This window comes from Rhinopithecus bieti, unplaced genomic scaffold (assembly GCF_001698545.2).
Source record: "Rhinopithecus bieti isolate Rb0 unplaced genomic scaffold, ASM169854v2 scaffold_58095, whole genome shotgun sequence".
Taxonomy (NCBI): domain Eukaryota; kingdom Metazoa; phylum Chordata; class Mammalia; order Primates; family Cercopithecidae; genus Rhinopithecus; species Rhinopithecus bieti.
Genome location: NW_016823660.1, coordinates 1,552,481 through 1,565,633, shown reverse-complemented (window position 1 = coordinate 1,565,633; position 13,153 = coordinate 1,552,481). Strand labels below are relative to the sequence as shown.

General features: G+C 42.1%; 1 protein-coding gene across 6 annotated transcripts in view; it reads right to left on the bottom strand.

Moving 5' to 3' along the window:
• MPP7 (MAGUK p55 scaffold protein 7) overlaps nt 1-9,138 on the bottom strand; it is a 264,439-nt gene extending 255,301 nt beyond the window's left edge. For 5 of the 6 annotated variants that reach the window (XM_017861696.1, XM_017861698.1, XM_017861700.1 and 2 more), the window contains exon 1: nt 8,914-9,138. The gene's annotated coding sequence lies outside the window, so the exon portion shown is untranslated. Of the gene's footprint in view, nt 1-7,662; nt 7,684-8,913 lie in introns of those variants that run through there. The other variant, XM_017861697.1, reaches the window with a different exon arrangement.
• Between the last annotated feature and the right edge of the window lie 4,015 nt (nt 9,139-13,153).

The following is a 13,153-nucleotide window of genomic DNA, read 5'->3' as shown; positions in this document are numbered from 1 at the left end:
TGGACCAATCATGACGGTGTGCCATGAAGTGAGTGGTAACTCCAGTGTGAGCCCCTGAGCTGGGGAGCGGGCGGAGCGGGGCAGCTCCTCATCATAGGCCCCTTCACCCAATCAGCAGGTATTCAGTCTCTACATACCAGGAACTGCATCCCATCCTAGGGACCCAGTAGCAAAGGTCAAGCCCTTACCCTCATAGGGGTTACGTCCTAGTGAAGGAAACAATAAAAAGTACACAAATAAGATGATGATAAGAGTGTGATAACAGCTACAACAGAACTAAGGCAGTGATAGTGACAGAGAGTAATGGAAAGAGGGTTTCACTAATGAAAGGATCGCCAGAGGTGAGCTCCCGCAGATCTGCAAAAAGAAAATAAACCAGGCATTCCGCAAGCCGAGAAAAGAGATCCCAAAGAACTGCGTTCAAGGGCCAGGCATGGTGGCTCACACCTGTAATCCCAGCACTTTGGGAGGCTGAGGTGGGCGGATTACGAGGTCAGGAGATCCAGACCATCCTGGCTAACACAGTGAAATCCAGTCTCTACTGAAAATACAAAAAAAAAAAAAATTAGCCGGGCCCCTGTAGTCCCGGCTACTCGGGAGGTTGAGGCAGGAGAATGGCGTGAACTCGGGAGGCGGAGCTTGCAATGAGCTGAGATCGCGCCACTGCACTCCAGCCTGGGGGACAGAGCAAGACTCCGTCTCAAAAAGAACTGCGTTCAAGGTCATCAAATACAAAGTTGTCATAGTACAGGTGACAGTGTGTTCTAAAGATGACTTTCAGGTACTTTCTGTCATTCAGCTCCCAGAAGCAACCTTGAAAATGCCTGTTATATAAAATGTAAACTATAAAGATTATTGTGAGAGTCCAACATACCGTGATTAAAGAAACCAAACTTTTGAAGGGGAAGGGGAGGAGACAGTATCAATACGAATGTTCTATGTCTGCAAAAAAAAAAAGTTTCTGGAAAATTACTAGGATCCACAAACTTTTCCGTCACTCCTTAAAAAGCAATTGAGTACTCATATTTTTTCCCCAGCACCGTGCCAGGAAATGAGATTAACTATTAAATTTTCTGTCTTTGCTTCAATTGTATAAGATGCAAGATTCTATCTATTTTATATATGTACCTTTTTTTATGGATAAAAGAAAACATTAATTGCATGCTTGCAATCTGCAAGACCCTGTTCCCTGAGCTTCTACATATTGGAGCTCACTTACATTCACAACAAAATACTATATTATTTCCACTTTAGAGATGGAACAACAGAGGTTAAGAAACTTGCCTAAAGTCAAGGTACTAGTAAGCAGCAAAGCAGGGATTCAAACCTAACTCTTTCAAAGTGTTAACCACTACACTTACGTTTCCCCCTAGAGTGGCTGGCCCCTGCAGTGGCTGTAGCACATGGCCTTAGAATTTATTAGAAATGCAAATTGCCAGGATCCCCCCTCCCAGACCTACTGATTAGAAATTCTGGGGGCTGGAACGCAGCTACCTAAGGTCTGATAAGCCCTCCATGTGATCCCAAGGTATGCTAAAGTTTGAGAACCACTGGTAGAAACTTTTCATACTGAACTTAATGTGAGAGGTGAAATTACTACAATTTTGAAACTTCTGAAATATAAAATTTGTATCTGATTTAAAATGACTATGAAGAAATCAAAATAGTGTTAACTCATTTCCTCACTACTCAACTTCTTTCTCCCAAACTTGACAAAATGCCTAATCTCTATCCTGATTATACTATGTACAAAAAGGATACTCTGATGAGCGTTAGAGCACAAGAGGTCTGAACTCACTCTTCAGAAGAAATCAGAAACCATAATAGGAAGAGAAAAAACAACATTTTGAATATAGCAGAAGCTTGATAAATCTTGGGCCATAAATCCAAATTCCGATCCCAGGCTCAACTCCAAATTTTTACATGACTTCAACAGTCTTCCCAATGCCAAAAAAGAAGTTACAACCCCAAGAAATATTTGATTAACAAGATTCAAACTGCTTTAAGTGCACATACAGAGAAACTGTCCAAGAATGTGTTTTTATCAGGAGTGAAGCTAAGGGATGTCTAATTACACATCAGATCTTCTGACAATATTCACAGCAAAAGGGGTTCACTTTATCCCTGTCCCTGCATACACCTGCTGTGTACGGCATCCTACCTGATCCTTTTCTTTTCAAAGCTGTACCTAGAACAGGAGTCTTTTCTCCCCAACTCAAGTACTCAATTTGGGCAGTACCGTTCTATGTGTATTCAAGTTTGCCTATTTCTAATAAGGCCTTTTTTTGTTGTTAAATGGATGGAAGAAAGAGCATGAGAAATAAGTATATTCAAGCACCTACCATAATCTGAAATCTACCATAAGCCAAATAACTCCATGAAGCTATTCACTTGCATACTCAAGTCATTAATTTTATAAATTTCAGGTTTCTACTTATTCCAAAAATTTAAAACATAAAATTGAAGACTAAGGAGTACTTAGTCCAAGCTTGGACCACCGGAGAGCTATAAACCTGTCTTAAAATGCTTAATGACCTGATTAAGGTCACCAAAGGCGAAGAGAGCTCTAGGAATCAGCCTTTTAATCTTCCTGGCTACTTACAACCACACACCTTTTCCATGCCCACATTCTCCTAAGGGCTGAAGGCACTGCCAAGAACGACCTTCCTAGAAGGGCTGAATCCTATTTATTTTCTCTCTCCCAAATCTCCATCAAATCCCCTGAGAACTAGCAGTGTTCTGGTAAGAAACAAATTATCATTGCTCTCCTCCCCATCCACAGTTCAGTGCAACTGAAATAAACATACACACACCCCAACCACTGAAAGACTTTCTCAGATTCCTATCAAAGTCCAAAGTTGTCTTCAAAACATCTTGCAAAATGCAATCGTACCAGTTAGTCTTTAATCTCCACTAACATTGCCATTTCTATACCCAAAATGGGTATTGCAACCGCTATGTATTTTCATCTCCCTTCTCTAACCATCAGTAACAAGCAACCCAATCAGTAATAAACAAGCCTGATAAACAGCTCCTATCTTTGGAGAGAAAAGAATGGTCTCCTCTCTTTCATAAGTAAAGCAAGCTGATAATGTTCTACTAAATAGGAAGACTAAATGCCTCTTCAAGAAAAAAAAAAAAACATTTATATGCCTGGGAAAACATCTTGGTTGTTTGTTTGTTTTTTGTTTTTTTACTTAAGCATCTGTTCATAGTAGGTAGCAAAGAATCTTGCCACACATATGCATTTTACTACTTCTTTTAAAGAATTGGTAATCTGAGAGCAAAGCATAAGACTGCTCAAAGAGCTAAGTCCCAGTTTACATAAAATTTAAACAAAACACACGCCATTAAAAAATACTCAACTACTCATAAATAAAGACCAATATATCTACACTTTGGTCTGGGTTTCTGAACACAAGGAGAATCAGAGGGTTCGATAGGAGAGGTTATTTCTGAAATCATAGGCATACCTCGAAGATATCACGTGTTCCATTCCAGACCACCTTAGTAAAACTAACACTGCAATAAGGCGAGCAACAGAAATTTTTCTGCTTTCCAAGTGCATATAGAAGTTATATTTACCATACACCGTAGTCTATTATGCTGGCAATAGCATTAGGTCTTAATTTTAAAGCTTTATTATTTTTTTTAAATGCGAGTGATCATCCGAGCTTTCAGGGAGTCAAAATCCTTTCGCTGGTGGAGGGTTTTCCCTTGATGTTGATGGCTGCTGACTTAACAAGGTGCTGGCTGCTGTAAGATGGGATGGCTGTGGCAATTTCTTAAAATAAGAAAACAACGAGGCCACGCGCTGTGGCTCACGCCTGTAATCCTAGCACTTTGGGAGGCCGAGGCGGGTGGATTGCCTGAGCTCAGGTGGGTGGATTGCCTGAGCTTAGGCGTTCAAGACCAGCCTGATCAACACAGTGAAACCCCGTCTCTACTAAAATACAAAAAATTAGCCAGGCGTGGTGGTGTGCACCTGTAACCCCAGCTACTCGGGAGACTGAGACAGGAGAATCTCTTAAACCTGGGAGGCAGAGGTTGCAGTGAGCCAAGATCACGCCATTGCACTCCAGCCTGGGGAACAAAGCAAGACCCCATCTCAAAAAAAAAAAAAAAAAATGAAGTTTGCCACATCGACTGACTCTGCCTTTCACAAAAGATTTCTCCTTTGGTAGCATTTTACCCACAGTAGAACCTCATTCACAATTGAAGTCAATCCTATCATACCCTGCCACTGCTTAATTAACTAAGTTTATAGAATATTCTAAATCCTTCATTGTCATTTCAACAATGCTCACAGCATCTTCACCAAGAACAGATTCCCTCTCAAGAAATCACTTTCTTTGCTCATTCAGAAGAAGCAACTCTTCATCCATTCAAGTTTGATAATGAGACTGCAGCAATTCAGTCACATTTTCAGGATTCACTTCTAATTCTAGTTCTCTTACTATTTCTACCACATCTGCAGGTACTTCTTCCACTGAAGTCTTGAATCCCTCAAAGTCATCCATGAGGGCTGGAATCAACTTCTTCTAAACTCCTGTTAATGTTGATATTTTGACCTCTTCCTTTGAATCACAAATGCCCTTAATGGCATCTAGAACTGTGAATCCTTTCCAGGTTTTCAATTTACTTAGCCAAGATCCATCAGAAGAATCACTATCTATGGCAGCTATAGCTTTACAAGATGTGCTTCTTAAATAATAAGTCTTGAAAGTTGAAATGACTCCTAGATCCATGGGTACAGAGTGGGTGTTGTGTTAGCAGGTATGAAAACATTAATTTCCTTGTATATCTCCATTAGAGCTCTTGGGTGACCAGGTGCATTGTCAATGAACAGCACTGTTCAATGGTACCTTTTTTTCTGAGCAGTGGGTCTCAACAGTGAGCTTAACAGATTCAGTAAACCACGCTGTAAACAGATGTACTGTCATGCAGGCTTTGTCATTCCATTTATAGAGCACAGGCAGAGTAGATTTTGCATAATGCTTAACGATTTTTGGAATGGTAAATGAGCACTGGCTTCAACTTAAAGTCACCAGCTGCACTAGCTCCAAACAAAAGAGTCAGCCTGGCCTTTGAGACGAGGCATTGACTTCCTTCTAGCTAAGAAAGTCCAAGATGGCATCTTCTTCCAATATAAGGCTGTTTCATCTACACTGAAAATCTGTTGTTCAGTGTAGCCACCTTCATCAATGATCTTAGCTAGATATTCTGGATAACTTGCTATAGCTTAATATTTGCTGCTTCACCTTGCACATTTATGTTAGGGAAGCAGCTGCTTTCCTTAAACCTCGTGAACCAACCTCTTCTAGCTTCCAACTTTTCTTCTGCAACTTCCTTACCTCTCTCAGTCTTCAGCGAATTGAAGAGTTAGGGTTTTGCTCTGCTGGCTTAAGGGAATGCTGTGGCTGGTTTCATCTTCTACCCAGACCACTAAACTTCTCTGTATCAGCAATAAAGCTGTTTCACTTTCTTATCATTGGGCTGTTCAGTGGAGTAGCACTTTTAATTTCTTTCAAGAACCTTTCCTTTGCATTCAGAGCTCAGTTGTTTGGTGCAAGAGGCCTAGATGTTGGCCTATCTTGGCTTTTGTCATGACCTCCTCACTAAGCTCACTCATTTCTAGCTTTCTGATTTAAAGTGGGAGACATGCGACTCTCCATTCATTTGAATACTTAGATGCCAACGTAGAGTTATTAATTGGCCTCATTTCAATATTGTTGTGTCTCAGGGAATAGGGAGGTCTGGAACGAGGAAGAGAGATAGGGAATGGCCAGTTGGCGGAGATATCAGAACATATGCAACATTTATCAATTAAGTTCACCATATTATACAGGTGTGGTTCATGGAGCCCCAAAACAACTAGAATCGTAACATCAAAGATCACTGACCAGAGATCACCATAACAGACAGAATACCAATGAAAAGGTTTGCAATATTGTAAGAATTACCAAGATATGACAAAGACACACAAAATGAACATACCCTATTGGAAAAATAGCACCAATAGACTTGCAGGGGTGCCAACGAACCTTCAGTTTGTAAAAAACACAGTATATTCAGAGAGCAAGCCTGACTAACAATTTCCATCACTTTAAATTCAAAGTGAAGGAATACCCTTTCCTTCTGAACTGATCCCATTTAATAAAACTCAAGACTTAACATTACAACTCTGTCTGAATTGCAATTAGGACAGAAACAGTTGCAGTACCTTTGTATCTTTTCAGTGAAATGTTTATAACAAGGAAAACAAAATCTGTTTGAAAACTCCAATAAGCAGCCCCCAGTGCACCATCTAGTGGAAGTCAGGTAGTGTCGTAATTAATTTAAAAAAAGAAAAAAGTCACAGAAACTCTGAAAACCATTGGGGGAGTGGGAGGAGTCAAAGCTTCAGGTAAGAATACAGGCAAATACTTTACAAACAGCCAAAATATCTTTCCAGTGTCCCACACTGCAAGAGGGCTGGGCTTATGAGAATAAATGATTCATTTTCTGTATAATCAACAGATGATAAAAGTTCCTTTATGGAAATTTTTGCTTGGGTGCTAGAAATTTTGACAGGAGAGTAAAAGTTACATAAAGCCACTAAAACATAAATCAGTAAATAAATGCAGGGCTAGAGTGACAGCCTTGTGTAACAGTTGCCTTATATGTTACACGAATATGTTAAAATGTACATATGAAACAGAGGTATTAACCACAAAACAACAGATAACTTCATGATTAGAACAGTTACATTCAGGCCGGGTGCAGTGGCTCACGCCTGTAATCCCAGCACTTTGGGAGGCCAAGGCAGGCAGATCACTTCAGATCAGGAGTTCGAGACCAGTCTGGCCAACATGGTGAAACCCCATCTCTACAAAAATACAGAAAAAAAAAAAAATAGCTGGGCGTGGTGGCATGCACCTGTAGTCCCAGCTACTCGGGAGGCGAGGCAGGAGAATCGCTTGAACCTAGGAGACAGAGATCACAATGAGCCACTGCACTCCAGCCTAGACAACAGAGTGAGACTCTACCTCAAAAAACAAAAAAAAAAGAGTTGCCTTCAGTAATCCATAAGACATTTTCATGTTCCTGATAATTAGTAAATTTAACATAACCTAACAATTCTCTAGAATTCCCTAAGCCTTAATATCATGCAAGAGATTACTGCCAACTACCCATTTCAGCCTGTCCCACACTAAAGCCCAAACTCCTTTGGTCGAGTTATTCTAATCAAGAAATTAATTTTCAACCCATCTATAAATGTACAGTAAACACTTCCCAAAACAAAGTAATAAGTCATGATCAAAATGCACTTCACTTCATTAGTATTTTCCTTCTGCATATCAATTATTTCTATTCAATTCAAAAAACGGTACCGAAATTCGATGCTGAGCTAGAGATGCAAACACAAATAAGGTTCTCTAATTTGGAAAGCTTCCCAAAATTTAAAATAGAGATTTTCACACAGCACTACTAACTTTTGTTTGTTTTGCCTATGTGGAAAATTACCTTTCACCTGAAATTCAAACTAGCTTAGCAATCTGGATGGAAAGAAAAACCTCAGAGACAATATTCCTTTACTTGAAAATAACCATCTCCACCTCTGACCTGTGTACACGGGATCGAATTGGTATGCAGAAGGTGGCTTGATGGCAGGAATCTTACCCAGATTTTGGATTAAATCCACCACAGGTATAAAATAAAGTAGGAGTAAACTGAGGCAGGATTCCTTTCATCTCCAGGGCTTTCAGTTGACATACCTGTAAAATGGACATGCTATGCACAGCCTGCCTCAGAAGAGTAGGAGGATGGCATACTATATAATTGATAGAGTGCTATGAGTTTCACAATTAAGTGGAAATACTGTTTTTGTAGAACCGGAGTGAACCTGAGCATAGAAAACTCTCCAAGGGCCATCGCTGTGACATTACTGCTAAAACTCAGTGACCTTCATCAATTCACTTGTAAACAAGCAATATACTGAGCACGTCAAAGGAAAGGTAGCAACAATTCAAGATACTTCTTTATAAGTAAATCAAATCACGTAATTAATAGCCTAGGATTTACCTGCAAACTATTACTGCCTGACTAGCAGGTGCATCCCCAAAGCCTCGAGTTCAGAGACTGTTTTTAGAGAGCCCCCCCTTTTTTAATGCGAATATTGTTTTAAAATTAGAAAAGAAAAAAAAATCACAATTCTACTCCCACCCATGGCACAATGACAGAAACAAGGTCCCACCCCCACAATCCTTTCAGACCTGCACAGGCATTCCTCACGAACACTCCTCCCCCTCATTCCTACTTCACCGCTCCCCACTTCAGGCCAGACAAAGGTGAGTTACTCGGCTGGGTCTACCTGTCACTTAAGCAAAACCCCCACACAGATTCACGCTAAAGGCTGCTTTTAATTTTTTAAATAGTAAATAAGTAAATAAATAATGCTATCGTGTAGACAGCATTACACGGCCAAACGCCTGTTCTCAGAAAACATGTAATTAACACGACCCAAGTGAAGACGCCTTTCTGGCTTAGGGGAAGAAAAAAAAGAAGCCAGCCAGCTTATCGCTCCCTTTTTCAGTCGGTTCTTTTCCCCGGGGAGCCGGACTCTGACTCAACTCCGCAGTTCACCCTGCCGGCGTCGCCGCCCCCAGCCGGAGTTTCCAGCGAGTCACCTAGGGGCCCAGAGGTCCTCAGGGTCCCCGAAGCGGCCCGCCCTGCCCCGGCCCCGCCCAACCTCCCGCAAGGTGCCCGCCGCGGGCTCCCGGGCTGAGACGCCTAGAGGCCGGCAGGACGCTCCGGAGGACCGGGGCCCCGCTCGGCCCGGTCGCCGGCGCTGGGAGCAGCTTCGGGGGCCGACCCCACCACCCGCGCCTAGCCCGGGGCTCCGACAGGCGCTCCCCAGTGGCGCCCCATTACCTGCTCTGGGCAGCCGCGGTCGGCGGGCAGGAGGCGCACTCGCTCTGGCCCCTGCAGCCCCGGGCCCCAAGGCAAGGAGGCAGCGACCGCCACCGCCGCAGAGGACAATCGGGAGCCAGCGGGCTCTGCACCGCCGCGGCGGGCGCAGAACGCACGAGCCCAGTGGGAGCCCGGCCCCCGCCTCCAGCCCGGCTAGTAACCAACACGGCCCCCACCCTCGGGGGGGCGGGGCCGCGGCTGGAGGGGCGGGGCGGAACCGCACCGCCCACGGGGTAAGAGGGGCCTGCTGATAGGCTGCGAAGGCGGTAGGCGTCTCAGACTTGAAGACAGCCCCTCCAGCAGAACTCCCTCATTGGTCGGCAAGAGAAAACAAAGCTGGGCTCTGATTGGTGACAGCTCTGTAGCTCCTCCTACCCGCAGTCCCCGCAAGTTCCGCCCCTGCCCGCCTGGTTCGCTAGCCTTTGGTTCCCCACACCCAGGTGGCTGCAGACTGGGGTGTGTTTCATGGACGAGCAACCTCCCTGAAGAGAACCCCGGATACGCAGGTTCATTAGCCAGATGCGCATTTTCTTAAGCTCCTGCGATTCTCTAATTTAAGTATGAACTTGGTTAATAACGTAATCTTTAACTTCGTTTGGATTTAGAGAAGTCTCCTAGGTTTAAAAATGTTGCATAAGGTTGAGAGGGATATTGTTATGCACGAAGAAAGACAAGGTGTTTTCACCTTTGGCGACACTGTAGGTGACTTTTTTTCTTATTATCTTTTTGTGTTCCATACTGAACATGTTCTACATGATTAGAAAAAAAAAAATTCTTAAATAGAAAAATGAGTAGAGTGTGGAGAATGCTAATGACAAACTTTAAGGAAATTCAGAGAACTGATTCTTTCACAATAGAAGAAAATACAGTAAACATGCTCAGTATCCGAGGGCTACCCCCAAAAAAAGTGAACTGGTATCAGCGCCCTTCAGTTCTCTTAAAGAACTTTACAGATGTGACCGAGCTGCCCCCATACTCCTTCCTATCATGTAACCAACACATAATGTAGACAGCACCACACTGCAAACAGAATTAAAGAAAGACTCTGATAGGAAGAATTAGAATCCAAAGTACACAATCAATAAAGCTTTAGAAAAGGGAGTTTTAAAAAGCAGAAAACAAAAAAAAATCAGGTAATATAAATTGGAAAGCTCAGCTAATGGAGGGAATTATCAGAAAAAAAAATAATGTGACAACACTTCAAGATGTGATTAGAGATTTTGAATAGAAAGCTGAAGGAAGAGGAAGGGGATTGAGATAAGGAGCAATGACCTGCAGTTAATATGAGCTCTCAGAACACATCCCCCAGAACTGGTGTCAGCCTAGAAGGCAGGAAGCATTTCTCACCTAGGGACCACTCTCATTTAACTCTCTCTAGCTGCCTTAATGTTCTGTTTGTTCTTGTAATTCTCACAAAGTTCTAAAACAGGCTATTTGAAATTAAGCACTTACCCCAGCAACTCTGTGAATTACGTAATAGTGAAAAATGGAGATAGCAAACCTAAGGAAGGAAAGGAATGTTAAGGTAAACATAAACTTAAAGAGAAGTAAGGGCAAAACACCTGATACAAAGAAGACAAAAAATTCTTTTTTCTCTCTTACTTCCTGAGAATAAGGTAAAGCTCTTTGGAGGACAGAGTAACCTTATTGCCTAACAAAAAGAGTTTTTACCAAACCTTTCTAATAACTGTAATTCTAAACTGTAGTTTAAAAAATATGTGTCCTAAAGTAAGTACTTTGAGCAAATAGTTTTGAGATCTAATATTTTTACATAGTGTAAAGAAAAGAGGAAGTTAGCCTAATATGAACAAACTGGAAGGAATACCCTTCAAAAGTTTCTTCTACAATAACACCTGAAATTCCACCACTAACATTCTTTCACTGGGATTAAATAATTTATGTCTAAGATTATTCTTTTTTTCATTTACTCATCAAACATGTAGTCAATATTAATTATCAAATACCAGATGCTGCAATGAACGAGGCATTCTACTAAGCACTCAGAGTATAGCCTTGAACAAGACAGACTTGCAGCTATTTTTATCAGTAGAAGATGGACAATGATCCAATAAAAAGATGAACTTGCAGACCGGGATCAGGGCAAAGAAGAAAACAGTGACCAGAGGGATGGCAGACACACTTAATTTTGGGAATGGAGAAAAATGCTTTAAGGAGAAATGATCTAAGAGAAATGCTCTAAGATTTGAGGCACCACCTAAATAAGAAAACACCAACTTAGCAAAACTCCAGGGCAGGTAAAATAGCAAGAACAAAGGCCTTGAAGTAGGAAGAAAAGTAATGTATTGCAGGAACAAAGAGAAAGCTAGCATGGGTATCGTGGTGCATAAGGAGAGTGCTACTAGACAGGTTAGAGAAGGAGGTGAGGACCTTGTAGGCAATGATAAGAAGTTTGTATTTTGTTACAAGGATTCCTCACAGGGGCAACATCAAGTTGCTGATAGTGGAGTAAAATCATTGGTTTTTTTTTTTCCTTTTTCAGAGTCACCAGTAAAATGAGCATTCATTCATTAAGCCAATCCATCAGGAATAGATCCAGGAAGAACCTACTGTTTACTAGAAATAGGTTAGATCTGTGGCTATAACAATGAATAAGACAAGACTCTGGTGGATCTATAGAGAAACTATTACTGCACAGATGATGGGGAAATCAAAAGTACTATGGGGCCAAGGAGAATGTCCTGCAGCAAATGAGGAATAAGCTGAAAAATCAGTAGGAGCCATCCCAGAGAAAAGGAACAGGGTTCTAGAGCCAGAGAACAACAGAAGAGCATTCAGCGCCTGCGAGGGAGCAGGGGATGTAATGCGAAGCCATAGGGACCATTGCATAACGAGTCAACTTTCCCCACATCACAAGCTTGCCTAGCCTGGATGGACCCAGAATGTTAAAACAAATGTCTAATTAGTAACGACATTCTGAATGCTTGGGAGCTGAGCAAAATATGAGAAGAAGCAAGCTGATTTTTGTTTCGTATTATTATCTCCTTTATTCCAGCAACAAAAGACATTGAAAATAGTAAATGCCCACTTTTAACCATGCCAATCCTTTTAGGATAGTAACAGTGAGCAGTATTAATCCTGTTTGACCACAACTAGGACAGAGTTGAAGCCCCTGGAGTAGAGATCTGTTCTATTAGCCCCAGCCTTTCTGTCTGCTTCTTGGCATGGCTGTCTTTATCAGTTGAGCCTCCAGTGTTAGCAGATACCTATAAGGGAAGACAGCCAGCCCTCACTATGGAGGGCCAGAAAGAGAAAGTGCCAGGCATTAGGAAATGTCAAAGTATCTCAGTACATCCAGCTGATTAGTGACAGATAAGTCAAAATTTGCAGCAACTAAGTAAATCAAAAAGTAAGAAGATTTAAAAATGTGATATTTGAAATATTTGGCACAATGCTTCAAAGTCTCTGAAAAGCTATCTCTTCACCCTAATAGAGGACAGAAATCCATTATATAAATAGAAGAGGCTGCGTACAGTAGCCCATGCCCATAATCTCAACACTTTTGGAGGCCAAGGTGGAAGGATTACTTGAGGCCAGGAGATCAAGACCAGCCTGAGCAACATAGCAAGACATCTTTAAAAAGATTTAAAAATTAGCCAGGTATGGTGATATGCAGCTGTAGTCCTAGCTACTCGGGAGGCTGAGGTGGGAGGATTGCTTGAGGCCAGGAGTTCTAGGCTGCAGTGAACAGAGATTGTGCCACTGCTTTCCAGCCTGGGCAACAGAGTATAGATGATAGATAGATAATAGATAGTTGATAGGTAATAGATAGTTCATAGATAATAGAACGTGATAGATAGATTAGATGTATAGTAGAACCCAAGGGCAAAAATAAGTTAGCCCTCAGGAAGACCCAGATCCCAGACCCAAAAAGCCAGGAGGAACTCAGTGGAATTTTTTCTCCATAGCAGATGCTCTGTCTACACCTGTGCTCTGTTCTCCTATTCTGACAACCAGCTTTCCTGGCTCCTATGTCCCAGTGTCAGAGAAATGATGTTCCAGAGCTGCACCCACAGGGACTAAATCACCTGCCTAACCCTAACCCTAATCATAGATGATGGGAGCTTCAGGGGACCAATGTGGCTGCCAGGGCCCATCCCTGTTTATGAGCAGAGGTTTCCCAGAGAAGACACACTGGGCAGATTACCAGACAGGCATTCATTGCACCCCCGATATTTTCAAT